The sequence below is a fragment of the Aedes aegypti genome, chromosome 3 (genome assembly GCF_002204515.2).
Source record: "Aedes aegypti strain LVP_AGWG chromosome 3, AaegL5.0 Primary Assembly, whole genome shotgun sequence".
NCBI classification, from domain to species: domain Eukaryota; kingdom Metazoa; phylum Arthropoda; class Insecta; order Diptera; family Culicidae; genus Aedes; species Aedes aegypti.
Window position 1 is genome coordinate 113,777,059 of NC_035109.1, and position 23,319 is coordinate 113,800,377.

Here is a 23,319-nt window from a genome sequence, read left to right on the forward strand (position 1 = left end):
CCAGCGCCGAGAAAACCGATCTGCTTTACGTATACTAGATCACCTGGGTATAGACCCGCCTTGTTCTCTACGAGGTAAACTTTTTGCAGGTAAACTAGTCGTATACCTGTATAGAAAACTTTTTTTGTAGCTTTTGTCTTCAATATTAGATTTCTTATAGGTTTCTTTTATAAAAAGGTTTCAACACTATTGAGAGAATTTTTCTTCAGTTACGTACAATAAAAAATATGACACTATCAAGACTTTAGATTACAACACTGGATCGCGTCTAACTTTCTAATAGATGCTATAATAGTTATGAATAATTAAATAAAATATCATGAAAACAACTTGTTAACCTCATGTGGTACCCTTAACAAAAAATTCAGCAACAAACTGCGGTCCTAAAAAAAATTAACAATGAAAAAAAAAAATTTCACTAAGTGTCAAATTTGTGAAATATTTGAAATGTCATAACTGTTTTGTTTATGGGCTTACCATCACCAAATTTTTATGGTAGATAGCTAATATAATGGACCGTTTTCCCTCAATAAATTACGTTGGTATTCCGATAGGGTTTTGAGATATTTGAGTTTTTGTGACAAAAATGATGTTTTTTAATGCAAAAAAAAAATTTTTTTTACTGTGTGTATTTTTTTTGGAATCTTTATTTAGTTGTCTAACTTTGTTTCTTTAGTTGTCTAACAATCGAACAAACCGTTTTTGCTGTGCAGCTTTTTGAATATTTTTGAACCATTTTCACATACACCCTTTTGAAAAGTTAGTCGTGACTCAACTTGAAGATTTGATATCGGAAAATGACGATTTAGATGGAACTGAAAAACTGTGCAAAGTTTCAGATATTTTTGAAATGGTCGATCAGAATCGACTAGCATGCCTCCGTGGAATCCTTCAGAAACTTCTTTAATGATTTTTTTTTGGCGAAATCCGTAGATAAATTCTTGGAGAAATACCTGGAAGGATTCCAGGAGCAATTCCGAGGAGAAGCTATAAAAAAAATATGAAGAAATCTCTGTAGATCTCTGGAATAATTCCTAAAGATATTCTTGCCGGAGTTTTTGGAAGAAAACACGGGAAAAGCTCTGAAGGAATTCCTGAAAAAAATCCCTTGGACAACAGTTGGAGGAACCAAAAAATGAGTTTTCTGGAGTATTCTCTAGAGAAATTCCTGATAAATTTCTGGAAAAATCTCAGAAAGATCACCAGGGTAAATTGCTGAAGGAATCCTTGGAAACATCTTTGGAGAAATCACTTGAAACAAATCTGGATGAATAACTGTAAATTTTGGTGCAGAAATCTCTGTCTATATTTTTCTGGAATCTGCAATAATCTTTGGACGCCTACTGTAGGCGAATTCCGGCGTGTATTTTCTTCGAAGAAAAGAAATTTTTTTTGCTGGTGCGTAATGAAAGAAAATTTCTTCTCTTCGAAGAAATTGTTCGCCGGAATTCACCTACTGGTCTACAAAATACGGAAAAAAATGAAGAGAAAATCTCTTCATAGATCTCACCGAAGATTTCATCCGGGATTTCTACGAAAAATTCTCAATGGATTCCTCTTAGGACAAATACAGGGTTTTCTTCGAAAAAATTTCTACATGGGATTTTCCTGGGATTTTTCCTCCAAAGATTCTCCAGGAGTCCTTCAGTAATAAACGACTGTATATTTTAATGAAATATGCTTTTCGCCTACGCAGTATTTATTATTAAAAAAAACGTTGAAAAAATTAAGACTGCGTCGTCGAAAAGCATGTTTTATGTTCAAGGGTTTACTTCACGAATTCCTCCAGAGATTTCCTCAGATATCCCTCCATAGGCCAGTGATGAAAAGTGGCGAACAGTTCTGCTAAACTGGAACAAAAACAAAACCAAACGCTCCCGAGCATCAGAGCGCTGGTTTACTCGCATCTGTCGTGCGTCCGAGTAACCGAAGCTAAAGTGATTCGTGAACGTGTTCGAAGCTGTTCAGAGTCATATTGTGCTTTTGGGAAAATGCTATTTCCCCTCCGAGATTTATGGCTTCCAAGAGTTTTTGACTACAAACAGGTAGTATACTTTCGATTTGATGGTTATACAATCAATTTATCTGTCAAAACCATAATAAATCACACTTTGCTCGGTTTCTCTAGGGATTTCTCTAGGGATTTCTCCAGGAACTTATCCAGGGATTTCCCAAAGCACTTCTTCAGTAAAGGAGTTCCATAAAAAAAACTCGGGGTGGAAACATGGAGGACTTCTTATTCTATTTGATGACATCCCTGGAGGAATTCTCGGAGGAATCCCCGGAGGATTTTTGGAGGACCAGAACGAATTCCTGGAGAAATTTCAAAGGGAATCCCAATCAAAGGGAAGGAAACATGGAAGAATCATAAAAATAATTCATGTAGTGAACTTTCTGGGAAAATTCCTGAAGAAAACTCTTGAGGAATCTCTATAGGAATTCATGAAGTTATTTCTGGTAGAATCCTTTGATTAATTTTCGATGGAATCTCCGGAAGAATTCCTCATAAATAGTTCCTAGAAAAATGTCGAGAGGAGTGCATGAGGAATTTCGCGAGAACTTACTGGAGATTTTTTCAAGAGGGGCTTTACCCAGAAGGGACATTCGTCTCTATCGACTGGGGAAATATCTGTAGTAATCTATTAAAAAGCTAAAATAAGTGATATGCGCGACCGGTCAACTGCGGTAGAAGGTCTTTGATGATGATGTATTGTCAAATGAAAAATATCAAATATTAACAAAAAAAAACTTGTTGGAAGAAATTTGATGAGGAGTTTTGGTGTGTTCTTTAAAAATTAAGTAGTTTTCCGTTTGAATTTATATCACAAAGAATTAACTGAGAGCTTTCTTTGACAAAGTTGCCATTTTCACATTCGTATATCGTGTGGCAAGTACGATGATACTCTAGTCCTGAATTAACAAGTCGATATTATTTTTTTCTTGATGCACTAATACAACGACAAACATGGCGTACGTTTGCATCATATACATTTAGAGTGTCCATTTCCCGGCCATTTGGCTCGTCCCGGGATTCGGGACAAAAATCTATGCTTGTCCCGGGAAATCCCGGGATCCCGGGATTTATCAATTTTTCAATAAAGCTAGCATTTCGGTTGAAATGGAAGTTCAAATTTAACAATACAATGTTTTTTCAATGAAATAAACAGATAATGTAACTTTTCAAAATAATATGTTAATTATAGCAAATCACATTTCAGATATTCTGATGAAGAAACCTAACAAAAATCAAAACTTAGCTTAACTAATCACGGGTTTGCTACGGATTTTTTCAAATTCTCTATAACACTTATGAATGGAAGTTTGATAGAAACTTAAGTCATAATATTAAAGCGATTTGTTTGAATTTGAAAAGCCATAAAAACTTTAGAACAAAAGAAACGATCACAGATCATTGAAGGTATTGTAGATCATGCTAAAAGTTAATTACTCAAAATTATTGACTGAAGTTTGATGCCGTGAATCGCAAGTCAGTGCCATCTACATTGTGGTCAAAATTGAGTTGAGATCAGTTTTCATTATATCTTCTAATGATCTTTCAGCTGCCCTAACGAGAAATCACTTTTTGTTCAGTAAAATTAGGACAGAACACCAAGTCGAATTGTCCCATAATGAACAAAAAAACGCACTGCAGATTTTCGCATCGTGTTCATTACATTTATTAATTCATTCAAAAATGAATCGTTATTTGGTCATCTTTATATTTTTCCTAGAAAGGTTACGGAATGGAAAGCAAATTATGAATATTTCATCAGAATTGAAACATGTTCCATTCTCCTGGAATTTTTTGAATATTAGTATGGAAAACGAGATTGAAAACAGCTCAGTCAATTTTCTCAAAGCCTACTTTTTACAGATGGTACCGACTTGCGATTTGCGGCAGTTTAGGTGTACTCAGCATAGGTTTATAAAAAAGGCTAATGTTTAAAAGAAAAGCTTTAAAACTTTGCAACTAGACAAATAAGAATATGTACTTCTAACTTGGTAAATGGATCTTTTTAATTACTTTTTAATTACTTTAATTTTTAATAATTACTCGTTTATTCTCTTTTTCATTATGCTTTCCTACTTCATCAAATAAGATTGATAGTGCGGAAAAATGTCATTGTTTTTCATTGAAATTTAGTGGTTTTCATCAAGTTCTACATACATTTCGGGAATCCCGGGATTCCCGGGATATCAGAAATAAAATCCCGGGAAACGGGAAATCCCGAAATTTGTCAAATCCCGGGATTTTTTGTCCCGGGATGTCCCGGGATGGACACTCTATATACATTTGATTATTGTTTTGTTCGCAATTCCGCCAAACAGCATGCGGCCAAACGACCCGTTCGGCCAAATGGCATTCGGCCAAATGACATTCGGCCAAATGGGTTTCGGCCAAAAGGCATTCGGCCAAATGGCGTTCGCCAAACGGCATTCGGCCAAATGGCTGGACGCCGCCTGAAACATTGGCAGTCTGCTAACCAAAATCAAGAGGCCATAAAATTTCCTTACCCCTATACCTTATCGCATGAACTGGCGAAGATGCAGGGATATATCCGTTCTACTGTTGGATAGTCTCAATGCAACCTCAATTAATCCTCCTTCTTCTCATTGGCCAGCATCCTGACGTGGCAGGCGCCATTGTTGCCTAAAATAGAAGATCACCGGCACTTATACATTGAGGATGTCTATTAGTTCCCAACAGTCATCTGATTGTTTTCTTGTGTAAGTGCAGCTGATCTGGCGATACTGTTCTGAGTTTCACTATCTATAGAATCCTTCATAATTTTTTTTCAGAAATTCTTGCAAAGAATATTCTAGAAAATTTTAGTACCAATGAGTTACATAGAATACCCAATGTTGAAACATTGGAACAAATGTCAAATTGAATAATGAATAATTTCAGGCAAAAATCGTTACAATCTTCTATTGCCACGATTAATGCGTTATATGTTTAGGATAAGTTAGGTTAAGTAAATTGAAAACGTGTTTTTTTTATCTCTTATAAGCAGTATGGGGCCCAGATAACCGTAGCGGTAAACGCGCAGCTATTCAGCAAGATCAAGCTGAGGGTCGTGGGTTCGAATCCCACCGGTCGAGGATCTTTCCGGGTTGGAAATTTTCTCGACTTCCCAGGGCATAGAGTATCATTGTACCTGCCACACGATATACGCATGCAAAAATGGTCATTGGCACAGTAAGCTCTCAGTTAATAACTGTGGAAGTGCTCATAAGAACACTAAGCTGAGAAGCAGGCTTTGTCCCAGTGGGGACGTAATGCCAGAAAGAAGAAGAAGAAGCAGGTGAAATCAACTCACCTGTAAAAAAAAGCTGAACTGCTACGGCAAATGAAATGTAATATGTTGTTAACAAAATGTTAATAAAATCTTAAATTTGTTTTACCAAATTAGGATGATAGTGTTGTCTAATAACACAGAACACCTAGATATGAGAAATGAATGTAATGTTTGGAATGATACTAATAAAGAAATTCAAAACAAATCATTTTTGTTTGTACATTCGTTTGAAATTCGCGAATGATCTTATGAAGTCGCTTACCCCTCTCTGATGAAAACCTAATTACTCCCATGAACAGCATCATGTTGAAATAGAATTCATGACTTTTTCTTATATATTCTGCCATTATTATTTCAACTTTGAACCCTGATGCAAATCCTTCCGTATTTAATCACTAACTGAATATGTTTCTTCTCTCCTTTCCCAGATGCGTGCTTAAGGAAATCACTGATATCTTCACGTCGAACGGTGAGTTATTATTCGTCTACAATACACGTTTACACAATCTATCCTTATCGTGTATACAGCTCTAAGAAAATCCTGAGTTTGATTAAATTTTCCATCCTTTCGGCTCATCCCATACCTGTTGCTGGCATATTGCTAATCTATGCACCACATCCACAATCGTGTGCTGCTCGTTCATGCTCTGAAAATTATATCTCAGAAGAAAATCAGAATTCCTTATCTTTCTCCGTTCAACAGGCAGCAACGCCTTGTCGGGGTTTGCTGATGTGATGAAAAATTTATTCAAATTAAAATTCATAACTTTCACCTCGATGCTTCGGAAGTTGTTCTGCTATACCAAGACGAGGCCTGTTGGTAAGATGATCTGGCGCACTAGTATAGTCTATCGGATTGAACTTTATGTTCTGGCTTGTTCCACTATGCACACCACAGCGCCGTGATTCATACCTACTACTTTCGAAGAAAAATTCCTTCAGACGCTGTGGCTGACGGTAAACGTGATTTGTATGATGTGCGATATCGCAGCTAACGACGTGATTTGTCGGAATCCGTCAGCGTCAGTTAGAGATGGCTTGAACGTCAGGTGTGTAAAAATCTAATGAAGAAATGTTGGTGAGACTTGCGAATCGTGTTGGCATTGATTTAGCAACGCTTCTTCTTGGTTGTACTGCTTTTCCCTGAATGTTGGCTCCCCGAACACCAATCTCACGAATACCCCGTTTCCCCGAAGAGTTTTAGGTACTCACAATTTTCATAACTTTATAATTTCAGGCTGGTGGGTGAACTGGTCATTCGATATCACCCTTCATTTGATTGGCGGTTCTTTAGAGTTCCGCCTTCCTCGGCATCAGTCGAGCATGAATAACTATCTCCTTATTTTGATTGATATGCAATCTTTCTACTTCACCACTCTATCACTGTACACAATTATTGTACTTTTTTAAACTGCATACATTTTTCGAGAAATTCTATTCGGGGAATGAAATTCGAGGAAAAGTAGCACAATCCTTTTTCTTGGGATGTGTGTTGGAATCATGATGAATATGATGCCAATATTAAATGAATGCCAAACGACTTTATGCCAAAAAAAGTACAATCAAATCAACCTCTGTTTTAAAGCTTCTCTCACGTGAATCTACTTTCTCAGCAACACACATTTCCTTTCTCCCACCCCATTGGGGCGCATCGTAAACTTTTCCTCCGTGGATTCCGACTCAAAACGGCAATACAATTCCTCGCTCTCTCTCTCTTTCAAGTGTTACGCCGTTCAAGGTTTGTGTATATTTTGTATGCCCATCGTCTTGAACATTCGCTGTAGAAACTCGTATAACGAGCTCGTTACAGGTAATAAGATAGCTACTTTACAGAACGTAAATGGGCGAACGACAACTCAGTACCATCCCTTCCACACTCCCCTGTACGAGGATTGCAAAGTTCCGTGGCATGTCATTGTAAAAGCTCTTTTATTTTCCTGTGTACTTCCTACTCCAGGTAACGACAACGTCGAAAGGCAGACAACGACACGGTACTTCATTTAACGTTATTATCAGAAAAAAAATTCAATCAAAACTACCTTTATTTAAATAAATTAAAAACCAAATTTAGCATTAGGTATACCATTTGATTCCAATATAGTTTGTATCCTTTGACAGATACGCGTATTTCCATAAAAATATCCGATTTCGACACTTATGCCTTCAAAATGGCGTAACTCAAAATTTCGTATGTTTTTAAAAGGTCGAAAGGTGTAGAATAACTATACAAACAAAGTAGTAAAAGCTTTGATGGCATTTTTTTTCGATAACAACGGTCAATAAAGCACCGTAAACCAACGAAACCAAGGTCGTTCGCGCCTTTATGGTCTCGGCTAATCCCTGGCAGGGTAATTTGGAGGAAAATTGACTTTTCCGACGCAGCGAACATCGTTGGTTGGCTGAGACTGGGTGTGGTTATCAATGAAACATTGCTCCGCGCGGAGACGCACGTGGGAAAATGTAGGACCGGGATCGAGACGACAATGACGCTTTTGCCCACTTAGCACGGAATTAGTGTGAGTGAATTATAATGAATTTGCCGTAGTGGGGAAAATTGGAATCATGTGCCAAATGTGATCGCAATGGCAAATAATGGCATTTATGAAGTAAGAATTCGTCTTAAACATTAATTTTTAATGGAATGCAATTGGATAAACCTAAATCAGTTGGGTGATAGACGGTTCAAAGAGTGCTTGTACAAGTTTAAATCGGCATATTTGGACGAATCGCCATGCTCTGTATAAACCAAAATATAATAAAATGTTTCAATGGAAAAGGTTGTTCCAATATTAAAACCAGACAAAAATCCTGCAGAAGCTTCCCGACTAGAGGCTTGTAACAAAAATATAATAAAATTTTATCAGAATATGATATCCATATCTAGAGTGTCCATTTCCCGGCCATTTGGCTCGTCCCGGGATTCGGGACAAAAATCTATGCTTGTCCCGGGAAATCCCGGGATCCCGGGATTTATCAATTTTTCAATAAAGCTAGCATTTCGGTTGAAATGGAAGTTCAAATTTAACAATACAATGTTTTTTCAATGAAATAAACAGATAATGTAACTTTTCAAAATAATATGTTAATTATAGCAAATCACATTTCAGATATTCTGATGAAGAAACCTAACAAAAATCAAAACTTAGCTTAACTAATCACGGGTTTGCTACGGATTTTTTCAAATTCTCTATAACACTTATGAATGGAAGTTTGATAGAAACTTAAGTCATAATATTAAAGCGATTTGTTTGAATTTGAAAAGCCATAAAAACTTTAGAACAAAAGAAACGATCACAGATCATTGAAGGTATTGTAGATCATGCTAAAAGTTAATTACTCAAAATTATTGACTGAAGTTTGATGCCGTGAATCGCAAGTCAGTGCCATCTACATTGTGGTCAAAATTGAGTTGAGATCAGTTTTCATTATATCTTCTAATGATCTTTCAGCTGCCCTAACGAGAAATCACTTTTTGTTCAGTAAAATTAGGACAGAACACCAAGTCGAATTGTCCCATAATGAACAAAAAAACGCACTGCAGATTTTCGCATCGTGTTCATTACATTTATTAATTCATTCAAAAATGAATCGTTATTTGGTCATCTTTATATTTTTCCTAGAAAGGTTACGGAATGGAAAGCAAATTATGAATATTTCATCAGAATTGAAACATGTTCCATTCTCCTGGAATTTTTTGAATATTAGTATGGAAAACGAGATTGAAAACAGCTCAGTCAATTTTCTCAAAGCCTACTTTTTACAGATGGTACCGACTTGCGATTTGCGGCAGTTTAGGTGTACTCAGCATAGGTTTATAAAAAAGGCTAATGTTTAAAAGAAAAGCTTTAAAACTTTGCAACTAGACAAATAAGAATATGTACTTCTAACTTGGTAAATGGATCTTTTTAATTACTTTTTAATTACTTTAATTTTTAATAATTACTCGTTTATTCTCTTTTTCATTATGCTTTCCTACTTCATCAAATAAGATTGATAGTGCGGAAAAATGTCATTGTTTTTCATTGAAATTTAGTGGTTTTCATCAAGTTCTACATACATTTCGGGAATCCCGGGATTCCCGGGATATCAGAAATAAAATCCCGGGAAACGGGAAATCCCGAAATTTGTCAAATCCCGGGATTTTTTGTCCCGGGATGTCCCGGGATGGACACTCTATCCATATCATATTATGATATAATTTTGTTAGGCTCCGTTATCCATAGAACATAATAAAACAGAAATATAACATAATATGTTTTATTTCTCTTTAAGATATTTTTTTGTTCATTTTTGACAACTTTATAACAAAATAAATAGATAGTTATGCATTTCAATAATATACAATATTATCGTATATCGAACAGTATTATAATTTTGATACTTTGTATCAAACATTATAACTTGGTTTGATATGTTTTTGTTAGAATTTAAACACATTTTGTTATGTTTTTGTTACTATTCATACACTTTTTGTTATAATTTTAGTTATTTTAACAACATCCTGCATCAAGTTTGTAACAACCTATGTTCGAAAAAAACTTATAACATAATAACATATGCTGATATAATTGTGTTATGTACCCTTAGTCGGGTTCTAGTTATCGCCCAATCAGTTTGGTTTCCTCCATCAGTAAACTTTTTGAAAAGCTCATTTTGAACAGTGATGATGGTCCACATGTGAGAGAGAGGAGACAGCTCACTGACAACTGGCTTGTTTTCTTGGCTTCTTCGATTTCTTCTTCTCATGTTTGGGTTGTACACAATAGTACTGAGAGCACAAACTGGGTCAAAACCATTATCATATTCCATTTGTTATCAATAAGATCATAATATTAAAAAAATTCCATAGCAATTTGAGTCCAATCGACAATATTTAAATAATCAACGATTTTATATGCGAGAGCACAGGAAAACAACCTGAATTTTCAATCATTATTTAGTTTTAGTTAGGCCAAATTTTGACGGTTTTGTCATGCTCTGCCCTTCGAATGTACGGTTTTCCAGTGACAGTTGATGACAGGTTCCCTTGACTTTTGTGAGCTCGCAATCTAAGCCAGCTGTCTCCTCTCTCTCAGGTCCACATCAACGAAAATTCATTTTTTGCCAATGAACAGTTCGGATTCCGCCATGGACATTCGACCTCTCATCAACTTTTACGTGTAACAAATTTTATCCGTTCCAACAAATCTGAAGGCTATTCTTTTGGTGTCGCTCTTCTACAGTATGGCGCATAAAAAATGCGAAAATTGTTTGAACGTGAACATAGCATTCATAAGCGTTATTTTCATTGTTTTTGCTAGTGAATGTAATTTCTGATTATTGTAGTATATTCTTTCCACCTACAAAAATCACACTTTATTGTTGTAAATTTTAGTTTGTTTGGTATCAGAGGATGGAGGAGTTCTTAGAGAACGTGTTTTTCATGATCACAATAAAATATTTTGCCAGGGTCATAGTTTTGAGGGCATTTGCGTCTTATAGGTTTTATACGCCTTTATTTTTTGTTAAAGTTGAATAAAAAATAAATACGGAGGCCTATAACAGATTTGTGAGGATGAAATTTATTCCTTCGGTTAGATGCAACTTAAATCGATACTAGCTCATAGGTTTTGAGCAAAACGGAGCGGCTTATCACACTTATATGAAGGTTCAATCAAAGCTCTCCAAAATGTGCCGTTTTTTCGAAAATATGTTTAAGCGGCGTTCGACAAAATAAATCACCGGATCATAGTTGCAAAATTTGCCCGTCTCGGATTTAGCGGAACTATTCTCAAGTGGCTGGAATCATATCTCCTCGACCGTTCTATGTCTGTGAAAATTGGCATTCACAACTCATCTGCGTTTAAAGTAACTTCGGGTGTTCCGCAAGGGAGTCATCTAGGACCGTTCATATTCCTGCTATACCTTAACGATGTGAACCTTCGTCTTAAATGCTTTAAACATTCATTTGCCGATGATTTCAAACTGTATTCCACCGTAAAAAGAGCAGCAGATGCAGCCTTCCTTCAGGATCAACTCAACGAATTCTCCGACTGATGCGATATTAACCGAATGATTCTGAACCCCGAGAAATGTTGTGTAATAACATTTACACGCAAACGTCAACCAATTCTGCATGACTACAGCCTAAAGAGGATCGTCCTGAAGAGGGAATCGGTTGTTAAGGATTTGGGAATATTGTTGGATTCAAAAATGACGTTTAAAGACTACATAGCATATGTTACAGCAAAGGCATCAGCTCAATTAGGTTTTATTTTCCGGGTGGCTAAGTCGTTCCGAGATGTTCATTGTTTGAAGTCCCTGTATTGTTGTTCAATTCTTGAATATGGATCGGTTGTTTGGTCTCCGTTTTACCAGAATGGAATTCAGAGGGTTGAGACCGTGCAAAGGAAATTTGTTAGATATGCATTAAGATTTTTACCGTGGAATGATCCTTCCAATCTCCCTTGCTATGAAAATCGATGTAAACTGTCTGGGCACGGATGGAGTGTTGAGAGCTATACTCTTTCTTTCTTAATCTGGATTCCATCGAGATAACATCGTACTTGCTTCAGATCGTACAAGTGAAAATCAAGATGGCTGCCAACAACATTACCGAAGTTGAAATGCAGGATGGAGCCGGCACTTTGTCTGGTGAGTCTGTGAATGCTGAATCCCAGGTTATTAATTCAGGTGATTCGTCTGATGCTGGATCAGGCTTACCAGCCTTAGATATTGTCGGCTGCAGTTGCTGTTAATTCAGGTAATAGTGTACCGCCACGTGGTGTTGATGTGCCTGCACAAATTTTGGAAGGCGATAGCATTTTCAGACCATCAACAACATCTGTCGTTCCAGATGGAACACTAAATAGTGAAAAATGGCGTTTTCAAGTCCGACTTGAAAACGGCCAGTTCACTCCTGCGTTGAAAGACGCTCTTTTGAGGGATCTGCATACATGCCTGTATTCGGAACCTTCCTCTTCTTTTACTCCTAGTTTTAGGGGTTGTGGCCTTAGGTTTGGCGTTGTTTGGTTCACTCCAGACAACGAACTAAGCTACATTTGGCTTGTTGATAAACTTTCCGCAATTAATGAAAAAGCCGGTGAATTAAAGTTTACTATTGAGCCTTTTGCAGCTCACCAAAACAAAATTTGCGTGAACATTCCTAGGGACCCCAAGGAAGGCCTACGCGAAGGAAATGTCTTGAAGAGACTCAAATTCCAGAATCCTATGATTTCAGCAGATCGCTGGAAAGTCTGGAAAACAAAAACAGCCGATAGTAATAAATTGCTGTTTTGTAGCATTGATGATGCTTCCTTGAAAGCTTTGCGAAAGCAAAACATTCGCTTGAACTACGGGTTCAATAAGGTGCAAGCAGATTTACTTCATCAGAAGAAATCTGGTGAGGGTTCCAAAATGTAATTTGCATTTCCACTTTGCTTGCTTGAAGCTTTAATGTTGCGTAAATCTCTCGCAACCCTCCATTGAACTGCGGGCTCTTGGCTTTGCAAAACTAATATTTTGCTTTCTTTATCCGTACGGTGGTTTATTTCAGAAACATCTACTAAAGATGTTCTGATAACTACAAATAACCCAAACCTCCTCTTTTTCCCTTTCCTTTTATTTCCATCCACCCACCTTTTCCTACTTCCAAACAGGTATATGATGGTAAATGATGAAACAGGCTGTTTTTTCTGGCGAGGCACAAATCTCCCATTGGTAGGGGAACGTGCCCCTTGAGCCGATTTTCTTATACCTGATACCTGATACCTGCTATGAAAATCGATGTAAACTAATTGATCTTGATTTGCTCGAAATGCGCCGAAATGTATCAAAAGCAACCTTTATCTCGGATTTACTTAGTTCCAGAATTGACTGCCCCAGTTTACTGAGTCCATGTTACCATGCACCATTAACTAGTATGTGTCGTATTTTTAATAAGTGTTACAGTGTGTTTGATTTCCATTTGTCAAGGACTACAATTAAGAAGTATTTTATACAAATTTTGTCTCTCTTCACGTGAAAGATTTTAAGAATTTTATTTGATAAGATTATATTTTTTGTTATATGTGTATTGTTAAGCTGATTGTATTATTGGGAATGTAATTCTGTTAATGTGAAAAGATGAGGAGGTTTTGCGCCCGTTTGAGAGAGAGAGCAATTGTAAAAACAGCTCAACTCAAACAGGCTTTTCCCTGCTCCAAATAAATAAATAAATAAAAACCGTTTTGACTCATGTTCCGAACACTTAAGGCCAACAGTGACTTCAAGTGCATCTGATTAACGTAAATTAGCTGATATTTGTAAAAATTTGAATTTCTCCGTAAAGTCTAACTGTTAGTTGTTGGGTTAACTGATAAAATTGTTTATTTAAACTTGTTTAGCATTTTACTTGAAAATATGAAACAACATTTTGATTCAAATGCCGAACACTGTGTTTATTCTGTCTCATATTCCGAACACCTTGATTCAAATTCCGAACAGCACGAATAAATCGTATTCAAATGAATAATTTCGCAAATAAATTCATGTAAGCTAGTTCTACTGGCCTCGAACTAGAGAATCATCAGTACTCCCGAAGTAAAAAATAGATTAGAAGGCGTTAAAATTGAATTGCAATTTACTGCCATTTCCTGGAGATTTGATGACATATTTCAGTGAAACATTTCAACCAAATCGCCATACGAAAATCGAGTGTTCGGAATATGAGCCTGTTCGGACATTGAGACAAAACGGTATCAGCTAAAAAAAAAATCTCCAATTAGCTAGGTATGAATCAAATCTATCATTTAATATGGGCGTTTGCTGGAGACTAGGCCTGTGAAGCATCTCACGCCTTCGTTGATGTTTTAGAAGCTTTCATCGCACAGATAGACAGATAGATAGATAGATAGATAGAAGGTTTGATCGTAATATCAAAAAAATTAATTTTCCAACATACATTGTTAGAACAATTCAAAGTTATCTGTCAAATCGTACACTTCAGGTTAATTATCAGAACTCCAGATCTGAAATACTTCTTGTAAGAGCCGGTGCTCCTCAAGGCAGCATTTTGGGACCAATATTATACAATATTTTCAAATCTGACTTGTCTGAGTTACCTCGGGGATGTCAAAAATCCTTGTTTGCGGATGTAGTCGGTTGCGAAAAAGTTTGGATAGTTTTTCTTCATCCTTGCAAAAATGGTAGATTTCTCTTTATGCTTCCAAAACTCAACTAATAAACTATATACCATAACACATAAACCAAAAGCTCTTTATTTGAAACCCTCAAGTAGACATGTTGTCACGATGAGAAGGATTCCAATAAATTGGTCAGATGAAATTAAGTATCTAGGGCTCATGCTAGATGAGAATTTAACTTTCAAAAATCACATTGAGGGCATTCAATCCAAATGTAACAAAGATGTAAATGTCTCTATCCCCTTATTAATAGAAAATCAAAACTTTGTGTTAAGAACAAGCTTTTGATATTCAAACAAATCTTCAGGCCAGCCATGTTGTATGCTGTACCAATATGAACTGGCTGTTGTAATACCAGGAAGAAAGCTCTGCAGAGAATTCAAAATAAAATTTTGAAAATGATTCTGAAGCTTCCTCCCTGGTATAGTACCAATGAGTTACATAGAATATCCAATGTTCAAAAATTGGAACAAATTTCAAATAAAATAATTAATAATTTCAGGCATAAATCGTTACAATCTTCTATTGCCACGATTGATGCCTTATATATTAAGGTTAAGTTAGGTTAGGTAAATTGAAAACGTGTTTTTTCTCTAATAAGCAGGTGAAATCAACTCACCTGTAAAAACCTAAACTGCTACGGCTAATGAAATGTAATATGTTGTTAACAAAATATTAATAAAATCTTAAATTTGTTTTTCCAAATAGAATGATAGTGCTATCTAATAACACAGAACACCTAGATATAAGAAATGAATGTAATGTTTGGAATGATACTAATTAAGAATTTAAAAAAAAATGTTTAAGGGCCAAATAGTCTTAGCGACAGACGCGCAGCTATTCAGCAAAACCATGCTTGGGGTCGTTAGTTCCAATCTTGCCGGTTTTGGGTTCTTTTCCAGTTGGGTCCTTCCTTAGCCGAGTGGTTAGAGTCCGCGGCTACAAAGCAAAGCCATGCTGAAGGTGTCTGGGTTCGATTCCCGGTCGGTCCAGGATCTTTTCGTGATGGAAATTTCCTTGACTTCCCTGGGCATAGAGTATAATCGTACCCTGCCACACGATATAAGCTCTCAGTCAATAACTGTGGAAGTGCTCATAAGAACACTAAGCTGAGAAGCAGGCTCTGTCCCAGTTAAGTGTTAAGAGCCGTGAGAAGTTCGAAAGAAGTATTGAATTTTTTTACGACTTCCGAGGGCATATACTTTCTTCCTACTTGGCAAAAAATAAACAAAAGCAAAATTATTAAAAATGTACACGAAAAGCTCCAATAAGGAAGCGCCTATTTATAACATAACGCTAAAATATGAATTTTTTGACAGAAAGGCTCCGTAACACTTCCAAATAAAACAAATAATAGATATGATTCTTAATGTTTTAGCCTACCCCCTCCCCCTTTCCAGCGTTTAGTAATTTTGGGAGGCCCCTAATTACTGAAGTAATCGATGCAGGCTATATCCCGGTTTCGATGTTACACCTGCAAACTTAAGAAGAAAAAAACTCATCATAAATTAAAAACGTTTACTGTGTACCAAAGGTGTGAGATAATCAGATATAGACCTACTTATTTCAACAACAGCCTCTTCCATGACGCTTTTTCAATCTAAAAGATTTATTCTTTGAATCTGAGTAAGACTCACTCAGAAAGTTTACCATCCATCAAATGTATATGTTTTCCTGTGTGCGATTTTCCCCATAATGAATCTATTTTCCATCCGTGTATGACACGCTTCACATTGAAAGTTGGCGCTAATTTATCTCGAAACATTCGCACCATCACTCATGGGGAGGGGGGACAAACCCCTACCCGCCCCGAATCACAATGCATGAAGGGATCCAAGACCAAGCTCAGTTTTACAGGCTTCTATCTAGATAACAAAAAAACGGTGCAAATGTACGCTGGAAATTTGGCAAGCAAACAGAAGAAAAATATTTGCACACACATTCAACAGGATAACGATGATAATGCCTGGTCCCTACGAAAGAAAGCCGCGATGAAGAGATACCGTGCCTCGCATCGCTTGAGAAGCTGCAGCACTCTTATAGTACAGTATAGCCCATAAAAATGTGAAAATTGCATGCACACATAATACTAATTTAGCACATAATACTGAAATCTATGTGAAGTCTACGAAAAACAGATTCTAAACAAATTAAACCAATTAACTTGTGAAACAAATTTATGATTCGTTTTCATTTCCCACATAAAAACCACCGTAAAGATTATTTTCTATTTTTTATGGACCATACTGTAGCTTTATACTAGAGATATATCTCTTCCTGGAAAAGCTATGCGGAGTGCGGATTCTTCTTCAATGTGATGGAGAAGCGAGAAGAAAAAAATGAATTTATCTTTCCTCCGTTGGTTGTTGCGCTTGGGGATGTTCGTCGTGCTCAGTAAGAGCTCCCAGGATCCTCTAGAGAGGAATCGGATCGTGCCGCTACATCTAAAGGCGTGCTGATGATACCATCTTTCCGTTCCATCCCCTGATAGAGCACTCAGATGACAGAGGCAGCGTCGTGGCATGAGTGTGGGAATAGGTGTTCGTTTCTGGCAAGAGGGAAAAGTTTATCATCAGTAATATCTTTTTTTTTTAACGCGGCGTGAATGGAATGCGAAAGGATTATGTAGATTTGCCTTTTCTCAATTATTTACATTATTTATCAATGGGAATCTATACGGGTCTATCTGTAGTTTCCCATCACGCACACTTCAGTAGGACGGTTGATGCCAAGCATTTAAAGCTTTTCTTTGGATCCCATGTCCAAGCCTTTATGTAGAGCAGAGTTGTTCAATGTCATGAATATCACGTGACTTTGACAATCGAATGTTGCTAATATCATCCTTCCCCGTGGAAAAAGTCATCGGAAAATGTTTTAGTAATGTGGACCAAACGTTCGAACCTAACTTGTCGCAGAAGATATCTGTTGAACTGAAATCATTAATGCTCGTAAGGGGCTTGTAAGGCAAGTTATACCTCAAAATATTATTTTCAAAACGTAGTACCGTGCTGCATCGAATTGGAGGACACTGGCCTTTTTCACTGTGTTTTTGGTTCAAATCCCGTTTTTCCGCATAGAATCTACAATTATGACATCTTCTACATTCTCCCCGCATAGCAGATATCGTAAATAGAAATTCTGGGTAATTCAAGGCCGGTGTCTGGGATTCAAAGTATCCGGAGAATTCGAATCAACTTGGTTCTAACCTTTTTAAAGTTTCATTTGTACTTCCCGAAATATAATATTCAGTATTACTTACAAGTCTAATGTGAATCTTTGCCCCAAAGTGGGGGCGAAAAATTGCATTGAATGATTGATAAGGTTATAAAAATCACTAAGAATTTGTCTGCTCGAAATAAGTGTTTTCGCACTAAAAATTTTAAGCACATCATTTTGTTGCATGCAGCTTCAAGGGAAAAATGTAAAAAATATATTTATATATATTTTTAACCATTACCCGTTTTTTTTATATATTTTTTGGAAATGTATACATCAGACGGTGCTTCTGTTGTTTTGACTTGTTTCTGAGATATACGCTTGGTTATCGGCCAAAATTTTTTTATCTGATCGATAATTTTGGGAACTGATACTTTTTACCATTCTATGATGTCGTATTTGTAATGGCAGCTGACTAAGTCGGGCCAGAACTTCATGGGACCTTTGACTGAATGCATGGAAAAATTAGACACTGTTTTTTGTAAACTTGACCATTTTGTCGTTGCAGTGATAAAAACCAGTGATATTTTTGTAACATAACTCCTGATTATGTTGAACTTTCTACGAAATTGTGCAATATTCTGTCACATCGCTCGCGTTCCAACTTCAATGGCTTTGGCAAATATATATGAATGCTCATGAAATGCTTACCACTGCATAAACAATTCTTCCAGATCAAAAGACTATAATAAGTTTATCTCTATGACAACTAGGGGCACCACAGGTATTTATAAAAGCGGTCCAATACTAAAAGAAAAAGACATTAATTTCAGAAAATGTTTGATCAATAAACAATTGCACCATTCTTGAGCATAATATTATGTAGTGGCTCTTTTTTTTATCAACTGACCCATGGATGGCTTCACAATGAAAAAATAAGAGAGGGCGCACGGAATACTTGCTAAAGCATCAATAATTGCTTAACAATACCTAAAATATACTTTTCTTCAAACTATTACTCTTCCACTTAGCAATAAAATTGGGAATAACAGGAGAATCTGAATTCTAAAATTAGTTAAAATCCCTTGTCACACAGTTTTGATTATTTATTTGAATTTGTCATAGAAATTTTGAATTGTCCTAATTTTGTCTCGTTTGCTGAAAAACACCCATCGCGAACTTTTGCTACATGCGAAATTTTGGCCCGAACTCCTCTAAAACCACGTTTCTCAACAGGGGGTCCCCCGACAATGTAAAAAGCACGCTTAAACAAACAACTCACAGCGAGCCGTTTTTTCGCCTTTACCAAGGTTGAGAAACAGTGCTCTAAAGCTTTCTGTGGACCATTTCCTTTTCTGAATTGAACGAAGCTTTGCGCCTGTATTAGTGGTTATCCTATATGATCGATATGAATCGTATTATTTCTGAATTTATTATTCGGAAACGGTGGATTTTAATAAAATTTTGTACTGGAAGGAGTTTCATGATTTCACTCGAATCAATTGAACTACAGTCCACTACAATTTATCAGCTGTCGTTCATTTGATTCGAGCGAAATTTGGTAGATGATAAGTTCATAGTATGCCTCAGTAACAAACTAAACATCAGGTTCATCCGATTAAAAACAACTGAGAATTTGCGGTGGGAGAAAAGTTGGTGGATGCCTTTCATAGGATACCTGACTGTATCAACATGGACTGGTACAAATAAAAATACACTGAGAGAAGAAATCATAATCGAACTATGTTCAGTTGAGGTGATTGATATATTGAGATATATTGAGGAGTTGTTCTCAGAGCTTGAGTTTCCAGTATGGACCACTTATGCTGAATACCGGTTCTATAGCACTGCATCAGTCAGTACCGGTAGTAGCAGTCAGGTACTGTTAGTTTTTTTTCTATTAAACTGAGAAGTAATACTTTAGCTTTGATATTTTTCATAAGAAATTTTTTGAATAATGTAAACAAAAATCGGGTATATTTACACAAGTTACAACAAATAATTTATTTTGAAATAAACTTTAAATGTAAATAAAAAGTAAATGTATAGCAAATGAAAAACTTTAACTTTACGACTATCACATGATTTGCCATCAGCAGAACTGATACACACCTGTGACGAGACTCGCGAAGACGGTCTTCTTTTTCTGTGATTGATTAGATTTTTCTTATTCCACTTAGTGCTTTTACCAATCATGCGCAAGCTGTTCAAACCCTCACGTAAACATCTCAGCAAGAAATGATTGCGTTTGTATCACACCGAATCATAATTAGCCATTTGAGTGAAATTTCATAAAAAGCAAACGTAGCAGACATTAGAAATAACTAATCTGGTGTTTCGATTTATCAGCAACGTTGAAAAAAACTGCTCCGCCGACTGAGGTTTTTAATAACAGTTTATTTTGAATACAATACTTTTCACTTTTTCAACTATGGACCGATGCACGAGTTCACGATTTGACGTTTGAGCGGTGCCGTGTTATTTACGTGACCATGGCAACGAGTGAATTCGGCACCGCTCAAACGTCAAATTAGTGAACTCGTGCATTGGTCCATAAAACCGGCGGTCTGTATTTGATATTTCGTGACAGCGGAATCTGGGCTGCATATGACGTTGATATTTTTCCTCTTCGCGAATGTCTCTCAGATACACACTAGATTCAATCCTAACTATTCATGAGACTGTCTCACGATGAAAATATGACAGATGTAACGCGCAGCAAAACAGAGATAATGCAAAAAGTATCAAAAGTAGAATTTCGATGCAATTTTTCACGCCGTTTAAGTATATATCGAAGCAACCAATGCTGAAACGTCGACGCTGGAACTAATAAACGAGTACCATGGACCAATGCACGAGTTCATTATTTGACGTTTCAGCGGTGCCGTGTTATTTATGTGACCATGGCAACGAGTGAATACGGCACCGCTCAAATGTCAAATCAGTGAACTCGTGCATCGATCCATTAGTTAGAATGATCAAAAAGAATGAATATTCACTGAAATAATCATTTTCTAACATCTTTTCATTTCAAGGCAATATGCCCCACCACGGACCAGACCATTCCCGAGTAAGCTCCTTAGAAGTTTTTCAGCGTGCGTAAGCAACTGACTGTCCTGGGGCATGTTACTCCTACACGGTAACGCGGATCTACGCAAACCTGAGTTGTTTCAACGCAAAACCGTAGTTGATCCCAAATTTGGCTAAATTTCCAAGGCCTACATTAGGTACTTTGCCTTTAAAGCCATGAGAAAAATTCACTTAAATTGGGTTTGGTTCAACGCAGAATTGAGTTCATTCAAACCAAGCTTGAGAATGATGTATTTACCCAAAATTTTGCTTGTTTTGCCAAACTACCCCCATTGGGTAGGTGCAGCTGCCTCAATTTATGACAACATTGGTGGGGAAGAGAGAGAAAACCGAGAGATATTGGGTTGAGAGAATAATCGATATACCTAATTTTGGGAAAGTCAACTGAAAAATTAGGTAAAATGTTTTTTTCGTGTATGTTGGGGGGCATACTGTCCATTAGCCATCCCAAGTAACAATTATAGTTTTACGAATTACTTCCAGGGTGCTATAAATAAACGACCATAAAACCATGGTCAAGGCACTGTTGTCTTCATCGCATCCTCCAAAACCTCTTGTAGATTAGAACGTGACTAGTTGGCCCACTCCGAAAGAGGCTATGAAGTGTATAATTATGTCACACGAATAAAGCAAAATGGCATTTATGGTAGCTATTTTGAGGCCACCTGTTCTAGATGAATGTCGCTTCATCTTAAAAATGATTTTATCATAACGTTGAGCTTGCCGGTTTTTTTTTCCAACGTAAACAAAAGAAAATAAGATTGAAAACATGGCTGTTTATTTCTTAGTGCTAATTATTTGAAGTGATTTATTTGAATATAGTGCCCAAATCTTTAGTGCCGAGTGAGATTTACTGTAAAATGTGATGAGAAAGAAGTAAATTTGCCTGTGCCCCCTCTGAAAGTGGCATATTTCTAGTTATTTAGTATTTGATAAAATAAACCACTAGGTGAAGAATTGAACATTTCTTGGTTTGATTGGGCAGTAATTGTGCTTTTAATTTTATTTAATTAGTTTAATCATCACACCATAGCATCTGATAAGTGAATTCATGGAGATTATATTATTTTAAAAAGTGAAATTGTGGCAACCTGAGTGAAATTAATATGGCGGAACCATAATTGATAGAGTGTCATCAACAAATGCTGTTTTGTCATCATAAATACACAAATAAGGGCACACTGTTATGATTCGGCATTTGCAGATGTAAAATTGCTTCAACAAATGCTGATTGAAGATGATTCAGCTTTTTTTTTCGCTTTTTATGGCAACCAAGCAGCATTCAACAAAGTTTGCAGGTTGCGTACGCTATTATGAAGAATATACGCAAAAAAATGAAAACGGGCATTAGTTCGTCGGGAATAAGTGTTCGCAATGCATTGCAATGCATTCGTAATGCATCTGAAGAGTCCAAATATCGATTTGAGAGGTATAAATAAGGTAAGTTATCAAGATTAAAGTGCAAGTCAATCAGTTTAAAAGCAGCTTTTATGGCAACAAGGTGTATTATATCAAGCTTTTATCATAGCCGTCACAAATAAGTGTCACTCAGCCACCACTAGCAGTTTAAATGAGGTATTCTATGCTGCAAAAAAGCTGATTTTGTAGCCACAAAATTTTAACTTTATAGTTTGTCTCTAAAAGGTTTTGAAAACAACCAAGAGCTGACTTACAAAATATCATCTTCTAGCAACGTTAAATGTCGCCTCTAGTTATCATAGCATTCACGTAACTGTCTTAAAACATTAATAAATCCACTCGAATGCCAAATTGCTGTGAATTTGTTACTTGGGATGGAACGTACTACATATCAGTTTGTTGTGGGGCATACACTGAAGCAGGGGCATATTGTCCTGTCTTTTTTGAAGAGTGAGATATAGATGATTGTTATAAAGATGATGTTTTTATCAACTACACTCCCGTGCATAAGTTTGGGTTCACCCCCTATAAAACATGCAAAAGTGTTCTGTCCATATCTCTGTGATTACACGTTCAATTGAAACTCTCTAAGTCGCATTTGAAAGGCAAAGAGTTATTCTTACTTCGTATGTATTTTTCCAAAAACATTGTTTGAACTTTGTATACTAAATTTTTACTTAAAGTTGTGACATTTTTCAAAAAACACACTGAAAAATCATATCTAATTTCCTCAGCATTGGGTCGACCAAAATTTTAAATCAAAATGTCATTAGAATCGTAATCTTATATTCTTTGAAGAGACCCCACGAATTTTTTGCGAAAAAATCTGAAAAGTATTCAAAATTAATGAAACATTCAGTCAAGTCATCGTGCAAAAGTTTGGGTTCACTCTTCAGTATGGTGTATCGTGCAAAAGTTTGGGTTCACTTGAACTTACTTAAATCTGTGAAATTTCAAACCAATCATGTACGCGCCATTATTTGCACTCAAAAAAGCTTTAAATTATAAAAATCGGTTGAAAAATGGCAGAGATATTGACAAAATTGATGTGCGTGCGGCTCAGGTGAACCCAAACTTTTGCACGATTTGCATCATACTGAGGGGTGAACCCAAACTTTTGCACGGTGACTTGACTGCCTGTTTCATTGATTTTGAATACTTTCCAGATTTTTCCGCCAAAATTTCGGGGGTTC

General features: G+C 36.5%; 1 protein-coding gene across 2 annotated transcripts in view; it reads left to right on the forward strand.

Annotated features, from left to right (window-relative positions):
- Nucleotides 1-5,725: 5,725 nt before the first annotated feature.
- LOC5574821 overlaps nt 5,726-23,319 on the forward strand; it is a 125,920-nt gene continuing 108,326 nt past the window's right edge. For both annotated transcript variants that reach the window (XM_021849583.1, XM_021849584.1), the window contains exon 1: nt 5,726-5,769. The gene's annotated coding sequence lies outside the window, so the exon portion shown is untranslated. The remainder of the gene's footprint in view (nt 5,770-23,319) is intronic.